We start from the raw sequence: 20,656 nt of genomic DNA, 5'->3' as shown, positions 1-20,656 counted from the left end.
ATTCCTTAGACTGATAGCCAAGTTTAATAAAAGTAATCCTTGGAATTCCAAACATCTCAGCATCTAAACATGGGTATAGATGATCCCTAAACAATGAAACAAACACCATGTTTTGTCAAGTTCAACAAATGGGGCACATTTTTACTGATGACCTGGATGAAGGATTGAGAAGGAGTTTCTAAACGTGCCACAATGAGGTACCTGCATGGTGGAAACACCATATAACTGTGTGCTGCTGCCTTCCTTCCAAGCCCTGTTGATTGGTGGGCGTGCTGTGGATTGAAACTGGCCTCAGTGGAATATTTACTTCTTGGGAGTATTGGCTCTACATCAGAGCATGATTTGTTGTTTTGTTTCCTAGACTTAAGAAAATTGCAGATTAACTTTAATAATGCCTCCTGGGGCTTCCCTGGTGGCGCAGTGGTTGAGAGTCCACGTGCCAATGCAGGGGACATGGGTTCGTGTCCCGGTCCGGGAAGATCCCACATGCCGCGGAGCGGCTGGGCCCGTGAGCCATGGCCGCTGAGCCTGCGCATCCGGAGCCTGTGCTCCGCAACAGGAGAGGCCACAACGGTGAGAGGCCCGCGTACAGCAAAAAAAAAATGATAATAATGATGTCTCCTGTCTGTAGCGTTCCATCATGAAAAGCACAAAAAATTGTGGAAATATTCTTCTAATATTAAAAAACAGTTATCTGACTCAGCAAAAATTCATTCTTGCCATTGATAAGCGAGTGATGTGTTGTCTTGCTAACCCGCGTCCCCTGCATCGGCAGGCGAACTCTCAACCACTGCGCCACCAGGGAAGCCCCTGTCTTGCTCTTGATGTAAAATAAAGTATGGACAAGCATTCATCTTGGAACTAATACACTCATTTGTCAGCTGCAACCATCACAGGTTTTCTACAGATACGAGAGTTTACCAAAATTAATGAATGAATTGGCTATATGGAATTTATAATAAAGAACATTGTATATTTTATTATTTGTAAATTGTGTACTAATACTCTACATCAGTAAAATTCATAATTTACGTATGTACATAGGTATAGATATACAGGCAATTCCTCTTTTTCCAGAGAGCTGGTTGCTAACATTCGCCAGCACACCACTGAATCATTCCTCTAAAACTAGTTAAAAGTGTTGTTATTGTATCTGCTGACTTTGGCCTCTCCCATTGCGGAGCACAGGCTCCAGACGCGCAGGCTCAGTGGCCATGGCTCACGGGCCCAGCCGCTCCGCGGCATGTGGGATCTTCCCGGACCGGGGCACAAACCTGTGTCCCCTGCATCGGCAGGCGGACTCTCAACCACTGCGCCACCAGGGAAGCCCTTTGTACATTTCTTTACTAGCGTTTCCCCCGAACTTGGACAAGTTGTCCTCTTATCACCTCTGTCAAAACTACCCAGGCCTCACTCAAGGTTTTCACAATATTTACAATATGTTTTATAGTAGTGGGTTTCTCTGCTTATCTATTCAGAATACAAAGTAGATAATCCCTCTCCTTTTGCTTAAAAGATTTTTCTGTTACTCTGTCAGCGCCTTCTAAAGGTGCACTTCCCTGAGTCCTGCTGGCAGATTCTGGATGGGAACACCTCACCGTCCCCCGTGAGGACCTTTGCTCCCTCTGATGCCCCTGCTTGAAACCAAGAAGGAGCATCTGACCGTGGCCGTAAAGTCTTTGCTACCTGCTGGTGTTCATGCTCTCTTTCTTGCCCAATGCCCAGAACTCAGGATATCTTAACAGTAAAAGCTAATATTATAAATTAAAAAGTTATTCTCTTCCAGCCCTAGGAAATCCTCTGGTACTATATGATGATAGCAATCACTTGAGGAGTGCTCACTGGGGTCAGATCCTGCATTTTGCACTTTCTCCTTATATCAACCTGCTGACTGACCTCCTTATGTAGGCCCCATCCTTAGCCTCATTTTAAAAATGAGAAAACTGAGATTTAATAAGGAAAACTTGCCCGAGGTTTCAAGTGGCCAGCCTGGGATTTGAACTCAAGTTCACCTGGCACTCTAACCGCTATGTTGTCCTGTGACTGGTCAGCGGCCTGTGCTGTTTCTCCTTTGTCCCTCAAGTAACCTCACTGGCCCCTGCTTCCCTTTTTATTGCCGGAATTTAGTCAGGATTCCTTGAAATTTAGAGTCTGAGGACAGGGCCATTTTGTTGTGGTTACACAAGAATGTGTAAATGATTCAAACATGTGTTTTGAAAAAGAAGAAAGTTAAGTTTGAATAACTTCCTCCTTTCCCTCACCCGATGGGAGAACCATCATCTGTCCCGAGTGCCTGCCTGGATGTCCCCTCGACCTGCCCCATGGCACCTACCCCCCTCACCTAGCCCCCAGTCCTTTCGGCTGGGTGATGCTGGAGCCTTCTGGAATGTTCCACACCTGGGGTCCTCACCTCTCCAGCCCAGCTGTGTCACGGCCCTACAGTGAGCATTTTAAAACACAAGTCTGACCATTTTCATCTCTCAATTTAGTTCTGTTAGTGGCTGCATGGCCTTTTGGGCACAGTTCCTTCCTGTAAGGAGGCTCCCAGCCTTCTCTGCCCCCTTGCCTGCTTCCAGGGCCCCCAGGCAGCTGCACGTCCAGCCACATTTAATGCTGTTTTCCTCTCTCTTCTTCCCTCCCACCTGCCTGTCACGGCTCAGGTGTGAGTCTGAGCCCCCTACTCTAATTAGATGCTCCCCCGGCAGCTGCAAGGCACCTCCAGACCCCACAGCCTTCTGAATTTTGGATGGTGGTGGAGCAGAGGGTCTGTGAGCTCCCTGAGCGCAGGGGCTATAGCCCCACCATAGAACTGGACCCTTGAGGGCCCTCGGGACATTTCTGTTGCATGAGTGAGAAAGGGGAGGTTTACCTGTTCAAGCACCTGCTCTCCACCCCATTAAACATTTCTCTTCTCCTTTTGAGGTAAAGAGTTCAATGTGGATGAAAATGGGTGGTGGTGATAATTACATTATGTAGCTCCAGCAGGGGGGGGAAAATTCTGAAGGCATGACACATGCGGCTACGCTAGGAAAGAGCTCCAGCTAAGAACTTGGACGAGTCATCGCCCTCCCTGGGCTGTGGTTTCCAGGAGAAGGGGACACTGGGTGCCGTGATTGCCGGGATTCTTTCAGGTCTGTGGCCCTTACTGCCACACCTGATAGCCGATGTATTATAATTTGGAGGGGGGGTATATTGTGCAAAGATACAGAATGTCTCAAAAGATCTGGAATCTGATTATTTCCTAATCATGATAGTGAGTACAAATCTCATTTAAAGCATATAGGAATATAATGAATTTTATTGAGTCCGTCTTGTAAAAGCTTATCTATTCTTCCTTCAAACTGTTAAATAAATGACATGGTAACATAAATCAGTACAATTTTATTTTAAGATACCCTAACATGTAAAATATGTACATCAAAATGAATGCAAAGTAATTCAGTGAAGTTATCCAGGATGCTGTTCCCAGGAGACTGCCTTTGCTTAAAATACGTTTGGAACTTCTGTTCAGAATCATCCTTGAGAACTTGCACATTCTTGTTTCTAATGCAGGCAAATCTGTCTTTGCAGGATAGATTTGTGAACAAAGTGGGTGATCGAACTGTGTTACTGCTTTGTTTACTTATTTATTAGTTTACTTGTTCTGTGTTCATTTGGAGAACCTAGAATAGAAAAGAAAATTAACATAGTTTATATTCCAGTTAAAAATTAGTCAGTCCTTGGAAGAAAACACTAAACATCATGGTTTTAGATGTTGAAGGTGCTGTGAGGTTCAGAATTCTCATCCTATACAAAAAGTCTTTTCTTTAACTCACTTGCCAGTGCCCTGGGACGGGGTTTGTCTGTGTCAGGAAGTCTGGACACCTGAATTCATTTAAGGAAGCAAAGTCCCCTCATGCTATCTTTTCATTTATCTTGGACTTCAGGCCCTCTTTTTTTTTTTTAATAGGGAAAAATAGTGTAAAAAGTAACTAAATATCTACCCTAAGTTAACCAGAGTATTATTTTGGTATACTTTTTCTAATTTAAAAATTCTCTCATGTATATTTTATTTTATTATTATTTTTTAATGTATATTTTATTTAAGACAAATAGAGATCCTACTGCCTGTATCTTGCCTCTTTTATTTAGTATTGTATGACGAGTACATTGCCATTCATTAAATTTTTAAAAGGTGATTTTTAGTGGTTACATTTTATTCCATCATATGTATCCATACTGTATTGACCATTTTCCTATTGTCTTATTAATAGTAGCTCCTGGATGTGTCTCTTTGCCTGTACACTCAATGATAAAACTATTATAATTAAAATATATTTACCAATTTGATAAATTAAACTGCTTCTTAAAAGCAAAAGTTTTATTATTAGTACAGTTGAAATTTTTTACGTAGTCTGTCTTGTTAAGTGTTCTTTTGCCTCAGACTCTGCCTTATTTGGTATAAATATTGTTATCTAAACCTTCCTTCCATTTGTGTTTTCTAGAAACATCTTGCTCTTCTTTTTATGTTATATTTCTGAGTCATTTGGTTTTAGGTCTGTCTTATAAACAGCATATAATTGGATGCTGGGAATCCTTGTCTTTGTTGGGGTCTGTTTAACCCATTCGTATTTATTGTCATATTTGATAAATTTGATATTTTGTCATTAAAATTTTTTCTTTTACTTTATATGCTTCTTGTTCTCTGTGCTTTTGTTATATGGATTATATTTTTGCTCTCTTCCTAGTGATTTGAAAGGCAACATCCAGTTTTTATTCTGTTGTTGCCAATTTTATAGCTTTAAAAGTAAAATTGACTCATTAGCTCTGAAAGTTCTTGTAAAAGAGGGCGTTCGAAAGAAGTCATGAGCAATGGAGCATTATTGGAGTAAGTGTCTACCCAACCAAGGAGGTTGCTCTGACAGGCAAACTCATTTGATTTCAAGTGTTGATACTTTTATGTAAAAAAAAATAGTGTTTTACAGTAAGGTCAGCTTACTGTAATTTGACCCTTTGGTTACTTAAAGACTCATTTAAAATAAAGATAGCAAAACAAAGTCTTTGTCTAGGCTCTCTCTCTGCTGTGCACCCTGCCTTTTCTGTCAGCCTCACTGTGACTCCTGTGTAAGGAGTGGCAAGCAGCCATCCAGACCTGCGTGGGCAGCATGGTGAGGCAGAAATAGCTCTGAATATTAGGTCCTTTCCTTCTGGGCTTCAGTTTCCACACTGGAAGTTTAGGAGGTTGGGACACATAATCTCTGAGGTCACTTCTAGGTTTCAAACTTCTATGATTAAAGAAAGTTTATTAAACACTTATTTGCATAGCTTCAGTACCAGGCCCTATGGAGAATGAGAAGCACAAAACCTGTCTGTGTTTAAAAAGTAGAGAAAAGATGCTAAGTTGATAAAAGACTCTTGTGTCTTGATCTGTGTGGTGGTTATATCGTATATATGTATGTAAAAACGCATTGGCTGTACCTTTAAGATGAAGGCAACTTAATCACTTTACTTGTACGTTTTATACCTCGATAAACAGGATAGATAAACCAAAAAAAAAAAAAAGAGAGAGAGAGAAGAAAAACTGGCAAGATGTTTAAAGGTTGTGGTTATAAGCCAGGATGGTGTATGGAGAATTCCCAGGAAGTAGATAGTGAGTTTGAATCCTGACAACATCAACTATTAGCCTTCAAATCACATTATTTAACTTTTTGAGACTCAGTTTCTTAAGTGAAAATGACATGTACAGTGTCTACTTTATGAGGCAGTCAGGGGTATTAAGTGAGTTACAAGGCACATAAAGCACCTGGCATGTAGTAGATGATCAATACCTATTTTTAAGAAGAGGCAGTAAGAGTATTAAACAAACATATGACAGATTCAAAGAACTAAAATACTTTATATTAATCTTTTGAAATCACCCCAAAATAAATAAAACCCAGAAAGCCCAGTGTTACAGAGACTATGAAGAAAAAGCTAGACTCGTATTTTTCTGGTGACATTGCAAATTGGTAATGCTTCTTGTGGAGAGCTCCTGTCAACTTGTACTAAAAGTCACCCAGCTGATTATGGTCTTTAAGCTGGTAATCCCACTTTTCAGATTACAGCCTGAGGAAACAGCTCAAAAAGGAAAAAGAAAATTTATTTATTTAAAAATGCTTGACTGAATTATAACGGGTGGAAACAATTAGATGAAAGATGGCTTAATTAAACCGTTTTAGCAATACAGTGGAATATTTCTCCATTTAAAATGACAGATATGAGGACCACGTAGATGCATGGAGAATTCAGGCAAAAAAGTTAGAAAATCGTGTGCACATCTGAACACAACCATGTAAAACCCATGCCTGTGCAATGATAAAGGTTGGAAGCAAACTTTGTGAATCTCCAGTTTTATGTGGGAAAGAGATGATCTATATTTTAATTTTTGGTTCATTATATTGATAGTATAATGATTGCTAAGTCAGTCAATAAAAATATAAATTATATGTTCTGAGATAGAACAGAGTGTCTATGAAAAGAGAGTGTATGAACTACAGAATAAAAATGTAGAGCAGAAATACAGGTCGAATTATAGAAAAATAGACATTAGGCTTCCCTTAATTTTTAAGCATTTGCCTCACCGGTGAAAGTAGTTGTCACACTTGATAACTGTTACCACACACACTTTTCCCAGAAATAATTTTCAAGGCAGCTAAATCCCTCAAATTTGGAGAAGAAAACTCATAGAGAAGTTGTTTTTAGGATATCTGGTTCCCTGTCAGTTGCATTTTTTTTCCAGCGGCTTTTCCTTCTTTTCTTTTGTGACAAAGGAGGCAGTTTTATAGATGCTGAAATGGTTTACAATTGCCTTACTTAGTTGCCCTTATTTTTTATGTCTCTCCAAAGAGTAACAAAAATTCATCATTTAAAAAGAGAAAATGATCAGTTTTTAGTGTAAAGAGAGAATAGCCACTTTAGAGAACCAACAGGAATGGAGATAAATGGAGCCTGGCCCCATGGCCACAACATGCTGAGTACTTTGGATCATCTCAGATGTTGGAAGCTTTACAGGGAAAATGGAATGAGCCACGGGCAATGGGGTGCCTCCTTTTTAACTACCTGAAAGCCCAAACCAACTTTTAAAAAAAATGTATTTTTAATTTTTTTAATTGAAATATAGCTGACATACAACATTATGTTAGTTTCATGTGAGGTATACCACATAATCATTCAACATTTGCATACATTATGAAATGGTCTTCCTTATGCTGTGTATGACATCCCCTGACTTTATTATATAACTGATAAAACTGGAAGTTTGTACCACTTAATCCTCTTCACTTATTTCACCCAGCCCCCACTCTTCTCCTCTCTGGCAACCACCCATTTGTTCTGTGTATCTAAGAGCCTGTTTTCATTTTGTCTTGTTTGTTTATTAGGTTCCACATATAAGTGAAATCGTGTAGTATTTGTCTTTCTCTGACTTATTTAATTCAGCATAATACCCTCTATATCCATCCATGTTGTCGCACATGGCAAGATTTCATTTCATATATATATATATATATATATATATATATATATATATATATATACACACACATATATATGTACATATATACACACACACACACACACACACACACATATATATATACACACACACACATATATATATATAAAACCACATCTTCTTTATCCATTCATCTACTGATGGGCACTTATGTTACTTCCATGCCTTGGCTATTGTAAATAATGCTGCAATGAACATAAAGGTGCATACATCTTTCTGAATTACTGTTTTTATTTTCTTTGTGTAAAAATCTACAAGTGAAATTGCTGGATTATATGGCAGTTCTGTTTTTACTTCTTCAAGGAACCTCCATACTGATTTCCACAGTGGCTGCACCAATTTACATTCCCTCCAACAGTGTAGGAGGGTTCCCTTTTCTCCACATCTTCTTGTTATTTCTGGCCTTCTTTGATGATAGCTATTCTGACAGGCATGAGGTGGTATCTCATTGCAGCTTTGACTTGCATTTCCCTGATCATTAGTGATGTTGAGCATCTTTTCACGTGTCTGTTGGCCATCTGTACATCTTCGTGGAAAAATGGCCATTCAGGTCTTCTGCTCATATTTCAATCGGGTGTTTGTTTGTTTTTGATGTTGAGTTGTATGTACTTTGTATATTTTGGATATTAACCCCTTATCAGATATTTCATTTGCAAATATCTTCTCCCATTAAGAAGGCTGCCTTTTCATTTTGTTGATTGTTTTCTTTGCTGTGCAGAAGCTTTTTAGTTTGCTGTAGTCACGTTTATTTTTGCTTCCCTTGCCTGAGAAGACATATCAAAAATATTGCTAAGACTGATGTCAAAGAGCATACTGCTTATGTTTTCTTCTAGGAGTTTTATTGTTTCAGGTCCTCCATTTAAGTCTTTAATTCACTTTGAATTTATTTTTGTGCATTGCATGAGAAAATAGTCCAGTTTGATTCTTTTGCATGTAGCTGTCCAGTTTTCCCACTACCATTCAATGAAGAGGCTGTCTTTTCCCCATTATATAGTCTTCCCTCCCTTGTCTTAGGTTAATCGAGCATATAAGTATGGGTTTATGTCTAGGCTTTCTAGTCTGTTCCATTGATGTATATGTCTGTTTTGGTGTCATACCGTACTGTTTTGATTGCTGTAGCTTTGCAGTATAGTCTGAAGCCATTTCTGTGAAAAATATTCTAGTTTGCTAAAAATGGCATTGGGATTTTGATAGGAATTGCATTGAATCTGTAGATTGCTTTGAGTAGTATGGTCATTTTAACAATTCTTCTAATCCACGAGCATGGTACATCTTTCCATCTGTTTCTGTCATCTTCAATTTCTTTCATCAGTGTCTTATAGTTTTCTGTGTCTTTCACCTCCTTGGTTAGACTTATTCCTAGGTATTTTATTCTTTTTGATGCAATTGTAAATGGGATTATTTTCTTAATTTCTCTTTCTGATAGTTTGTTGTTAGTGTGTAGAAACACAACAGGTTTCTGTGTATTAATTTTATATTCTGCAACTTTACTGAACTCATTTATTAGTTTTAACAGTTTTTTGGTGACATATCTAGGATTTTCTATATATAGCATCATGCCATCTGCAAACAGTGACAGTTTTCCTCATTCCTTTACAATTTGGATGCATTTTATTTCTTTTTCTTGTCTGATTGCCGTAACTAGGACTTCTAACACTATGTTGAATAAAATTGGCATCCTTGTTCCTGATCTTAGAGAAAGTGCTTTCAGCTTTTCACCATTGCATATGATGCTAGCTGTGGGCTTATATATGGCCTTTATTATGTTGTTATGTTCCCTCTATACCCACTTTGTTGAGCATTTTTATCATAAATGGATTTGAATTTTGTCAAAAGTTTTTTCTTTATCTATTGAGATGATCATATGATTTTGATTCTTCAATTTGTTAATGTAGTGTATCACATTGATTGATTTGCAGATATTCAACCGTCCTTGTATCCTCAGATAAATTCTACTTGATCGTGGTGTATGATTCTTTTAATGTATTGTGAATTTGATTTACTAATATTTTGTTGAGAAATTTTGCATCTGTGTTCATCAGTAATATTGGCCTGTAATTTTCTCTTTTGTTGTCTGGTTTTGGTATCGGGGTGATACAGGCCTGGTAGAATGAGTTAGGAAGCATTCTTTCTATTCAGTTTTTTTGGAATAGTTTGAAAAGGTACAATTCATCTGTGAACCCATCTGGTCCCAAACTTTTGCTTATTGGGAGTCTTTTAAATTACTAATTTAATTTCCTTACTGGTAATTGGTCTGTTCATGTTTTCTATTTCTTTTTGATTCAGTCTTGGGAGAGTGTAACTTTCTAAGAATTTGTCCATTTCTTCCAGGTTGTCCATTTTATTGCTGCATAGTTGTTGTAGTAGTCTCTTATGATCCTTTGTATTGCTGTGGTATCAGTTGTAATTTCTCCTTTTTCATTTGTTTTTATTGATTTGGGCTCTCTCCCTATTTTTCTTGATGAATCTGGCTAAAGGCTTATCAATTTTGTTTATCTTTTCAAGGGACCAGCTCTTAATTTCATTGATCTTTTTAATTTTTTTAGTCTCTATTTCATTTATTTCTTCTCTGATCTTTATGATTTCTTTCCTTCTACTAACTTTGGGTTTTGTTTTTTCTTCTTTTTCTAGTCCCTCTAGGTGTAAGGTAGAGTTGTGTATTGGAGGTTTTTTGTTGTTTTTCCCTGAGGTAGGCTCATATTCCCTTTCAGAACTGCTGCATCCCACTGGTTTTGGATCAGTGTGTTTTCTATTTTCATTTGTCTAACTGTGATCTTTTCATTCTTCTAATTTCTAATTGTGGTCTTTTCTTTTCGCTTAGAGAAGTTTAGCATTTCCTGTAAAGCCAGTTCAGTGGTGCTGAACATTTTAAGCTTTTGTTTTTACATAAAACTCTCTATCTCTTCCTCAAAACTGAATGATAGCCTTGCCAGGTAGACTATTCTTGTTTTTTTAGTTTTTTGTTTTTGTTTGTTTTTTCTTGTCATCATTTTGAATATATTGTGCCTCTCCCTTCTGGCCTGCAAAGTTTCTGCTAAAAAATCAGATAGTCTTAGGGGAGTTCCCTTCTGTATAATGAGTTGCTTTTCTTTTGCTGCTTTTAGAATTCTGTCTTTATCTTTAATTTTTGCTGTTTTAATTACAATATGTCTTGGTGTGGACCTCTTTGTGTTCATCTTGTTTGGGACTCTCTGTGCTTCCTGGACCTGGATGTCTGTTTCCTTTCCCAGTTAGTGAATTTTTCAGCTATTATTTCTTCAAATAAATTCTCCATCCCTTGCTCTCTCTTCTTCTGGGATCTGTATAATGTGAATGTTAGTATGCTTGAGTTGTCTCAGAGGTCTCTTAAACTGTCCTCATATTTATTTATTTACTTACTGATTTAGATTCTTTTTAAAAGTTATTTTATTGAAATATTGTTGATTTACAATGTTGTGTTAGTTTCAGGTGTGCAGCAAAGTGATTCAGTTATTCATATATATGTAAATATATATATTCTTTTTTTACATCCTCTTCCATTATAGGTTATGACAAGATATTGAGTATAGTTCCCTGTTCTATACAGTAGGTCCTTGTTGGTTATCTATTTTACATATATTAGTGTGTATATTTTAACCCCAAACTCCTAATTTATTCCAAACTGTCCTCATTTTTAAAAATTCATTTTTTCTGTTCAGCTAGATGATTTCCACTACTTTGTCTTCCAGATCACTTATCTGTTTCTTTGTATCACCTAATCTACCGTTGAGTCCTTCTAATGTATTTTAAATTTTAGTTACTTTATTCATTGTCTCTGTTTCGTTCTTCTTTATGTTTTTAAACTGTGTTAAGTTTCTCACTGTGTTCATCTATTCTTTTCCCAAGTTCATTAAGCATCTTTATGGTCATTACTTTGAGCTCTTTATTGGGTGGATTGTTTATCTCCACTTCATTTAGTTCTTTTTGTGAGGTTTTGTCTTGTTCCTTTGTTTGGAACATATTCCTCTGTTTCCTTATTTTCCCTAATTCTCTGTATTTATTTCTATGCATTATTTAGGTTGGTCACATTTCCCCGTTGGAGAAGTGGCCTTATGTAGGAGATGTCCTGTGGGGCCCAGCAGCACAGTGCCCTCACCAGAGCTGTGTGCTCTGGGGTGCCCCTGTGTTTGCTGTGTGGACCCTTCTGTTGTGGTGAGGCCAACTTCTCTGGGTGTGGCTGGTGAGCTAGGCTGCCTCTGGCCTGGTTGGCTGCCGGGCCTTGCCTCGTGCAGTGGCTGGTTGCTCGCTGGTATGTGGGGCCAGGTCTCCCTGGCTGCATGGCCTGGGTAGTGGGGCTGGAAGTGGTGCCAGCCCACTGGTGGGCAGGCAAGCCCCTGGCAGTAATAGGCTAGAGTGAGGGCTCCAAAATGGTGCTCACCAGCACCAGTGCCCAGGTGGCAGAGAGAGCCCTCAAACTGGCTGCCTCCAGTGTCTATGTCCCCGGCGGGGGGTGGGGGGGTGTCCCAGTTGCCTCCTGCCTTTCTCAGAGGCTTTCCAAGATCACCAAGAGGATCTCACTCAGGCTTCTTTCAAATTACTGCTTCTGCCCTGGTTCCCGGAGCATGTGAGATCCTGTGTGCCTTTTAAGAGTGGAACTCTATTTCCTACAGTCCTCTCGTTCTCCCATATACAAGCCCTGCTGGCCTTCAAAGCCAGACATTCTGGGAGCTCGTCTTGCCAGTGCAGTAACCCTGGGCTGAGGAGCCCAACGTGGGGCTCGTACCCCTCACTCCTTGGGGAGACTGTGGTTATCGTCCAGTTTGTGGGTGGCCCACCTAGGGGTATGGGTCTTGACTATAACACGTCTCCGTCCCCCACCCATCTCATGATTCCTTCTTTATATCTTTAGCAGTGGAAAATCTTTTCTGTTGGTCTTTAGGTTGTTCTCATCAATAGTTGCTCTGTAATAGTTGTAACTTTGGTGTGTCCATGGAAGGAGGTGAGCTCAGGGCCTTCCTACGCCACCATCTTGCCCACACTGCCCAAGTCAACGTTTTAGTGTTTTTGAAGTGAAAAAGATTGTTAGTGTGTACAGGGGAACATGGTGGGCTCTGATTGAGCGACCGTCCTCCTTTTCCTTGGGCCTTCCCTTAGCACTGTCCTTTGGGAACAGAATGCCTCTGGGAAATAGTGAAGGGATTTGCTAGGTGCGGGTGCTAAAAGAGATGGAGGAAGCTTTGTACCAGAAATGTGTTTGGTATCATGGAAAAGTTTTGACCCAGGTTACAAAATGCAAGGTGTATTACCCCAAAGAGGACTGGCAAAATCACCAATCTGGAAGGAGTCTTAGAAATTGATTAGTCCAAACTCTTGATTTTACTAAAGAGGAGACAGACTCCAGGAAGAGAAGTGACTTGCCCAAGTGTATACTCATCACTGAGGACATGGCCAAAACCAAATCTGTTGATTTCCAGGTATTATTTTTCCTGCTCCCCCTGCTACAGTTCCCCTGCCTTCCACCACCACTTCATTACTGACCTTTTCTGTGTTACCACAATTAGACTTCAGACTTAGAAATGTAGCTGTTTAATGCACTGTTTCTTTAAGCCATCAGAGGTGTGAATCAGCAAATTGTGACCCACAACACTGGTCCAGGATCCTGTTTGTCTAGCAGAGGGTGAGAAGTTTAATTTCAGGAGCTCAACCTGGGTTCATATCCCAGCTCCACCACTGGGCTGGTGAAGGACGTGAACTTCTCTGAACTTTGGTATCCTCATCATAGTAGGTAGTAACCAACTCTTAGGTTCCTTAGGTGAGGATAAAATGGCTCAATGTTAGCCATTGTTATTGAGACTCTGAGGGTAGTTAGAACTATTTCTGTGAAAAATCCTAAGGAAATAAAAAAATTCTCTCTATATAATATAGCAACAATCAGAAATCTTTCTTTGGTAGTCTTTTATGGGTCTAGTGTAGCCTGTTTTTTTCTGTAGCTTTTCATCCAACAGGTATCTTAATTGCCTCAAAATATAACTACTCCTAATCTTTAAAGTTTTTTCCCTATTTTTGTCTCTCTACTCAATAATTTTTATAGCTTTATTGAAGTATAATTGATATATAATAAACTCACATATTTAAAGTACACAATTTGATTAGTTTTGATATACACATGAAACCACCCCCCAAATCAAGATAATGAACATATGTACATCATCAGGACAGTTTTCTTCTGCCCCTTGGTAATCCCACCATCCTACCCCTCCTGCTCCCTCCTGGTCCCTCCCAACCCTCTACACCCATCCCCAGGCAAATGCTAGAATGGTGTGATCTGCTAGAATTTTATATTATGCAATCATGCAGTACGTTTACTATTTGTTTGGCTTCTTTTAATCAGCATAATTATCATCCTGTTGATATGTGTACCAATAGTTCATTCCTTGTTACTGCTGATTACTCCAATAATATTTTCTTTGTTTACTCTTTACCCCTGTCTTGCTTAACTGGCCATGGTATGGAATGAAAACATATTTTAATGATTTTTAAATACTCCTTGATTAAATATGTGTTTCTCTTTCTTAGTTTTCATTTTGTTGTTATCCAGTATACTTAGTAAATAGTATATAGGAATTGTACGTTCCCTGAGAGCAACACGCATTATATTCTGTATGCATATTTTAAAAAATTGATATCCATAAGCAATATTACTATTTATTTATTTGAACACTGAGATGAAAATTTTCTCCTGTGTTGTTGGCTCTCACTACACAAAAAAAGCATCCTTCCATTGGCTTGACTCAATAAATGGATTGAATAAATTCAATTATATGAATATTTACACATAGTTTTCATTTTCATGGTGAAATATTTCTTCTGTTAATGTTATAGTTTTTTATGAAAATGTGGACAATATGTTCTCAATTCCCTTGCAGCTGGAGCATAACATGAAATAAACTAAAAAAAATTGATACAGCAAAAGTAATACATTTGCAAGATAATAAGAGATCATTTGGGCAGCAAGTTCATTTTTGTAATGACTTTTTACCAACATCATAGTATCTCTCAACTGTTGACATTTCTGCATCTGGGAAGGGAGAAGATAAAAATTACCATTCAAAACGCCTGTTCAAGTTTGGCGAAAGGTTTAATTTCTTCATCTATCACAGTGTTACGAGCCCTATGAAAACTACAGATCAAACCTCAGTGCCAGGAGTGCAGAGACTTGGCAGCGGCGAGGGCAGAGTTTAGCCATAGGGAATCATAAAGAAAGCCAGAGAAAAGAAACTTCACCCATACTGCACCTCAGACTTGTGTTCTGGTCGGTTGTCCTAAGAAGCCTGGGAACGCACTAATTTAAAAACTGAGCCCGTAAATGGAGTTGTATATACTGGCCTTAAAGATGCTGAAAGGATTCTAGGATCAGATAAATTTTTATGTAACACGGTAAAAAGTAAGTCAGTTACTTTCTGTGCTGGAAGGTTAACATGGAGATGATCTGGTCCAGACTTTTATTTTGCTGGTGACCAGCCCAAGGTCACACAATAGCTTAATGGCAGAACTGGGACTAGATCTGGGATTTCTGAACCACACACTCATGCCCTTTCTGTGTTGCTGCTTCTGCTGTGTTGGGGCTGGTTTGTTGGTGTGTACGGGGCAGGAATGTGTGATTTGTTCTCTCTGAGCTGCTCCGTGTAGGGGTCCCTGTTCCCTGGGGCACCTCAACCTGACGGTCTCTTCTTCCTGAGCATCCTGTCTTTGGGGGATGGGTGTACTTTGGTGAATGGGGGGTTGTGCTTCCGGCTCTAGCAATTATGTGAGATGTGACGTTTGGTTAATGGACAAACGCATGATTTTCTTTTTTTTTTGTTTTTTTGTGTTTTTTTGCGGTACACGGGACTCTCACTGTTGCGGCCTCTCCCATTGCAGAGCACAGGCTCTGGACTCGCAGGCTCAGTGGCCATGGCTCACGGGCCCAGCTGCTCCGCAGCAGGTGGGATCCTCCCGGACCGGGGCATGAACCCGTGTCCCCTGCATCAGCAGGCGGACTCCCAACCACTGCGCCACCAGGGAAGCCCCTAAACGCATGATTTTGATCGTCAAATTACCCATTATCAACTAGTCTGGTAGAATCTTTATACTTAGGAAGGCCATAACTTTAAGTCTTGCAAGAGCTTGTGCTTTTTAAAGTTCCCTTCCCTCCCCTTCACATCGAAGTCTAGATGCTGTCCTGCCTCATCTTCCTCTGTCTGTGTTGCTTATTCCTCTCTGCAATGTATCTTTTCCACAGATGTAATCCTAGTAGGGAGGGGAGGCAGCCAATAAAGACCATCCTCCTTCACTGAGGACCATGGCCTGGTCCAACCCCTTACTTACAAATCTGGAAACACAGGCTAAGAAGTTATGAACTTGTATACAATCTCACAGCAGATTTAAGATGATGGTTTAGCTCAGGCCACTGTAACAAAACACCACAGGCTGGGAGTCTTATCAGCAACAGCCACTTTTTCCTCATGGTTCTGGAGGCTGGAAGTCCAAGATCACGGTGTCAGCATGGTCTGGTTTTGGTGAGGGCCCTCTTCCAGACTGCAGACAGCTGACTTCTCACTGTGACTTCACGTCGCAAAAAAAGAGCAAGCTAGTTCTCTCGTGGCATCTCATGAGGGCACTAATCCCACTCAAGAGGGCTGCACCCTCATGACCTAATTACCTCCCAAAGACCCCACATCCAAATACCAACACGCTGGGATTAAAATTTCAAATATGAATTTTGGGGGGGCAGAAATATTCAGTCCATAACAGATGAAAACCTGAATCTCTTGCTCTGCTCAGGGTTTAAGTGCAGCAGGTCTCCCTCATTAGCATCTGTGATGTTGTCTAGCATGTGCTGGCAGCTGCAGCATCTCATAGGGGCAGGGCTGGCCTTGGAGGAATTTCCTGGGAGAGGGCGTTGAGTGTAACTACGAACTGTGCTGCGAAAGAGCTCTCTTTTATGAAGGAGCATCAACTGTCTGTATCCCAGCTGATTTAGGAGAAAGATTGTGTTATTGGTCTTACGATCAACGGCAAACAGAGCGCTTTAGTTTCTTTCCGAGAGATAAGATGTAACTCTGATTCTCTCCAGTCCTAGCTCATCTTTTCTGATGCTTTAATGGCATATTATTTGTGTCTATTTAGCATGTGAGTCATTTCATTGTCTCTTGTATTGGTGGTTTACATGTTGATTGTGTGGAGACGGCTCACACAGGGGCCTCACAGGGACCCCATGGCCTAGAGTAGGAGGCACTTGGTAAATCCTTGGAGCATAAGGAAATCTACTTGATACCTTTAAGGTAATATTAGACCAATGCATTTTAAAAGAGGCTTCAAATAATTTAGCATCATAATTCTGTTCATCATTTTCATAGTTCTGGTCATAGTATCTGTGCTTATCCTCACTTACCAGAGTGAGAAACTGAAGAAAGTGAGGGTGGCCGACTTCACGGGCAGGATTAGGAATAAGAAAGGGGCATCTTCTCATTCAGTCCACATCTGTACACACAAGATCAGAACACAGAGACCCTGTTTTTCATTTCACAGAAGAATAGAAGACAACATTTGGGGGGAAGAACTCATGACTTTTAAAGTCAGTTGAGTCCTAAAGCATATTGTTTTCAGTAAAATTATTTAATGTGGAAGGAATCTTGTCAAGCCTATAATCACATGCTGCTTGTAACAACTAGCATGCAAGGGCACTTTCTTTTCTGAAACATATTCTTGAGAAAGATAATTTTAGAAGTTGGCTGCGCAGTTCCTGACCCTAACCCTGCTATGTCTCCCAGTGCTGCTACCCAGGGGACTCCATCGTTTTATACAAATGAAAACACTACCATCAAGATTTTAAAACATGTATATTACTATCCACATTTGCACAAAGAAAATTCCACCAGGCAGCCTGAGTTGGCAGACACGTTTCTAGTCTTTCGTTGCTTTTGTTTGTTATTTTAGGCACACTGATGATGAAAGGGCTTTTTCGTCTTCCCGTCTTACTTTTCACATTTCAGGAATCAATGTGTCTGACACAGACGTGGTTTAGATGGATTAAAGATTTAGATTTACATTTATGAATATGAGGAAGCCTTGGAACTTAACCTACACAGATGGCTATAGTCACACCATTGGACCAATTGTGCCTTTGAAGTTCTTTGCGAGTGCTGGCGACTTTCGCTTATTCATTGTATGTTGAATAGCACGGCTTCCTAGATTGTTAAAATAGTATTGATCTCAGTGTGCTCATTTTCAACTGCTCTTTTCCATAGTTGATTTTTGGCGGGCTTCTTTGGCATGATTAAAAGCTGACTTATTTATGGAGTGCTGCTAATTGACGGATGTCAAACTCTATTACTGTGGCGGTGGGGTGAGGCAGGCTTCCCAACCTTTAGAATCCCAACTGGGAGATTTCCAAAACCGAGTGTGTGATTTTCCCATGGATGCTCTCCCAGCCACTCTCAGGGCGCATCCTGCCTTCTCCTGCTCACTCTTTACCATAACTAGAACTCGGGAAGCCGCAGAAGCCCCTCTGTAATCCTCACTCTCTAGGCCAAACTATTGAGAACAGCAGGGCATCAGATGACAGGAGAGGAGCCCTCAGACCTGGATTTAGCCTGAGGGATGTCGACGAGAACTATTTTCTGAATTGGACAAAGAAAGGTACTCTCTCTACTCTGTACCTGCAGTTGCTTCCCTGGATTTAGCTTTTATTTTTGGCACATTGTTACTGTCTATTTCTTTGATACTCAGGAAGGCTTGTCCAACAGTGGCTTTGTCACTGTGATTTCTTATGAAGGATGAGGGAGGGTCTTTGTTCCCAGTACCTCACGGGCAGCCTTTGGATGCTGGCAGCATATCTGCCAGGTTATCACTGGCAGCAGCCACCCACCTGTTGGAGAACCACCCGTGAGGACTAGCGCTTGCAGACAAGGCCACGTTACATCCTAGAAGAAGTAAAGGCTTGCGTTTCTTTCTCTTTTTCGAGCTTTGGTTTTGAAGTCAGAAAAATCCTGGCTTTACTATGTACCAGTCGGAGAGGTTTCTTAACACCTTTGAGCCTCATTTTCCCCATTTGCAAAATGGGGATGTTAACGCAGACATCCATGGCATCGCTGTGGGGATGCGGGGAGCGCACACGCAGAGCCGCTCGCTCAGTGGGAGGCGTGTGGGTGATGACACTTCCCTTCCTCCTAACAGGGTATGTTAGCTGGACACGCCCACCTGTCCTTTGCATACTTGTGGTTCACCTCCAGTAATTTTCCAAGATGCTAATTCCCATCCCACCCTGATCTCTAGGGAGTCTTGCCAGTGGTTCTGCCTTCCTGTCTCTTTCCTTTTCCATCACCAGCTAGAGATGACTACCTTCTCAGGGCACATGGTGTTTGCAACTGCTAAGGAGACAATGTACTTCCCAAAGCCAAGGATCCGAGTGTTAATGAGTTCTTTACTAGGAAAAGAGGAGGCGCTGGGTTGTCCTGTGGCTCTTAACCTGCAGTTTGGCATCACCAGGATCAGGCACTGAGGGGCCAGATGAATGGGGCCTCTGTGTGGAGATGAAAACACTGAGCATTTCTCTTCAAGTTGCTGGAGTGAGAAGAACAAATTAGATTATTAATGATCATGTGGTAGTAGGAGCTGACAGTCTATTTAGTTTCACTGTTAAAACAAATGTGGTTTTGAACGATGTGGGCTTTTCCTCTTTTTATTTATTTGGCAAAGAATATTCATGACGGATATCAATAACGACCACGTCGGTGATTCAGCCTCCAAAGCTGCCCCCTGCATGCTAAAAGGCAGAAAAGGACATTTTTAAGTGGTTGAGAGTGAGAAGAGAGCCTGGAAGCCAAATTATAAACTCATTTCAACTCCTGGCCCCGCAGGCTCCGGAGGGTAACATTATTTGTTGTCAAGGATGGAAACAACTCAGATTCGGGTCCAAGTGATTATTCGATCTTGGCATTGCTGCCGTTCTGCCAACTGCAATTCCATTTCAACACAGATTAATTCGCCAGGCAGGGACGGAAGTGGCTTTTAGGAGAGGCGTTGCCGCGGGGCCCCGGCTGGCCCACTTGCAGGAAAGTGGTGAGAGTGTGTGGACACGGATGGCTTCCCAACTTCTACGGTGACGCTCCTCACACTTGTACTGACTGAGTGTCAATGCCGCAGAGAAAACCTTCAAATGTAACGGGAGGGGGGAACAAACACGTGACAGCCCCGCTCTAGCACCAGGAGGCCAACGCGGCGGAGCAGGGGGACTAGTTAGTGGTCGCAGACCTCAGCAGCTTATCAGTCTTTTCTTTGTCCTCGTATAACCACCCTGGGCCTTTTTAAATTCCTGCGTGTGAAAAGGGAACCATATAGTATTTTTTATTTTTTGCTATGACTTGAATTATAAAGACAAATGAGATGAAATCACAAACTCGGGAAAGACGACTCTGCGTGAATGAGTTGAAGGTAGCGTTATTAACATCTACTTAACAGGGAGGCTCAGTCCCCTCCAGAGTATTTTCCTCGCCTTCGCTTCCCGGGTGTTTTGCTCCTACCTCTTTCCCATCTGCGTTGATCTCCGTGGACCCAGGGGCGGCTCGGTGGGTTCCTGCAAGGCCGGGCGCGGGGGCGCGGGGGCACGGAGTGCGGGGCCGGGTGGCAGGTCCCTCGGGCCGTGCACGCCCCCGGGTCGGGGCGCGGGGGCGTCCGCGGGGGTGCGCGTCCCGCGGAGCTGGGCTCTCCAACTTCCCGGGGATTTGCTGTTTCGTAACATTTCAGTCCCTACGACCATTAAAAAAAAAAAAAGTGCCGGCGCAGTGCGCGGTCCCCTGACCCAACCTGAGCTGCGGCTTCCGTGCGGACGCAGCGCCCAGGCCCCAGCGGGCGGCGGACACCCTGCTTCGCTGCGAGGTTTGCTTTTTGGGGTCTTTTTCCGAGCATGTGACTCTGCTTTGCTTTTACACACACTTCTGCATGGCTCTCAGCATTTGTTTTAAACCTTGATTATCTGTGTGTGTGTGTGTGTGTGTGTGTGTGTGTGTGTCTTAACAAATATTTTGCATTTTACCCATTAAGATAGAAAAGGGAAAATACCATCCTGCTTTTTGGGGCAGGACTTTGGATGAATTGTATTTTATCTCCTAAATGATTTAAAATTTC

At 41.1% G+C, this 20,656-nt stretch overlaps 1 protein-coding gene across 5 annotated transcripts in view; it reads left to right on the top strand.

Annotated features, from left to right (window-relative positions):
- CSGALNACT1 (chondroitin sulfate N-acetylgalactosaminyltransferase 1) overlaps nt 1–20,656 on the top strand; it is a 255,249-nt gene that overhangs the window by 67,523 nt on the left and 167,070 nt on the right. Inside the window, exon 1 of one of the 5 annotated variants that reach the window (XM_024765175.1) lies at nt 20,345–20,407. The exons of the other annotated variants lie outside the window; for them this stretch is intronic. The gene's annotated coding sequence lies outside the window, so the exon portion shown is untranslated. Of the gene's footprint in view, nt 1–20,344; nt 20,408–20,656 lie in introns of those variants that run through there. 5 annotated transcript variants of the gene reach the window in all.

The sequence above is a fragment of the Neophocaena asiaeorientalis genome, unplaced genomic scaffold (assembly GCF_003031525.2).
Source record: "Neophocaena asiaeorientalis asiaeorientalis breed wild unplaced genomic scaffold, Neophocaena_asiaeorientalis_V1.1 scaffold14, whole genome shotgun sequence".
NCBI classification, from domain to species: domain Eukaryota; kingdom Metazoa; phylum Chordata; class Mammalia; order Artiodactyla; family Phocoenidae; genus Neophocaena; species Neophocaena asiaeorientalis.
The sequence above is the reverse complement of the archived record's forward strand: the minus strand, read 5'-3'. Positions and strand labels throughout refer to the sequence as shown.